The sequence below is a fragment of the Hipposideros armiger genome, unplaced genomic scaffold (assembly GCF_001890085.2).
Source record: "Hipposideros armiger isolate ML-2016 unplaced genomic scaffold, ASM189008v1 scaffold_2697, whole genome shotgun sequence".
Taxonomy (NCBI): domain Eukaryota; kingdom Metazoa; phylum Chordata; class Mammalia; order Chiroptera; family Hipposideridae; genus Hipposideros; species Hipposideros armiger.
In genome coordinates this window covers 4,929-5,736 of record NW_017734005.1, presented here as the reverse complement: position 1 = coordinate 5,736, position 808 = coordinate 4,929, and the positions used below count along the sequence as shown (strand labels likewise).

The following is an 808-nucleotide window of genomic DNA, read 5'->3' as shown; positions in this document are numbered from 1 at the left end:
GGAAACGCAGTCTCCAGTTTGAGAGGCAGTACCAGAACCCAAAAGAGCTGGTTCAGGGCTCAGGGGAGGGCGGCAGCTGGGCCCCCGAGGCTTCAGGGAGCCACACTCCCATCGCGGTTCCACAGCTGAGTCCTCTCTAGGAGGCGGTCCGTCCGGCTGTGTACATCGAATCTCCGGAGGCGGGAAGAGAGCAAGGGCCACTTCCCTGGCCTTCTCTGCACCCACACCCCCTCGCCCCACACGGCTTTGTCCCCGAGGGGAAGCCGGCTCCTTGTTGGCGAAAGCCCAGCCCCTTTCCTCCTGGGTGCTCCCTGGTTGGGCCTCCGCATCCTCCTCTTCAGGCCCTGCCAATTTAGCCTTAACGGCCCAGCGCCAAAATTGGCCACCTGCTCAGAGCCCACAGGCCTGCTACGGACTAAGGTGGGGGCTGGACGCCAGGCGGCGGTGCCCTTCCCGGTGGCGCAAAAGCGTCAGGCACTTCCTTCGAGCCGGAGTCGAACCAGCGACCTAAGGATGTCCGCATGGGTCTAGCCTACAGTCCTCCGCTCTACCAGCTGAGCTATCGAAGGGCGCACGCTGCCAGGGTTGGGTCGTTCCTTTTTCTTGAGATGACAGACGCCAAGACGCCGGAGCTCCCGAGGTCCAACACGCCTTGGGTTGGGCGTGTTGGGGCGCGGTGGGAAGCCCCTTTGAAGAGAGCCGAGCTCACGCTGCCACCGCTCCCTCTCCCGGCGGGCGGAGCGAATCCTCAGCGCGTGGCTGCTTCCGGGACTTAGCGGTGGCCTGGACCCCCGACTACGACTCTCGG

The 808-nt window shown here is 64.7% G+C and overlaps 1 non-coding gene across 1 annotated transcript; it reads right to left on the bottom strand.

Moving 5' to 3' along the window:
• Nucleotides 1-479: 479 nt before the first annotated feature.
• Nucleotides 480-569, bottom strand: TRNAY-GUA (transfer RNA tyrosine (anticodon GUA)). Its single transcript is given in 2 exon segments — nt 480-515; nt 533-569. It is a non-coding gene; the product is annotated as a tRNA-Tyr (tRNA).
• Between the last annotated feature and the right edge of the window lie 239 nt (nt 570-808).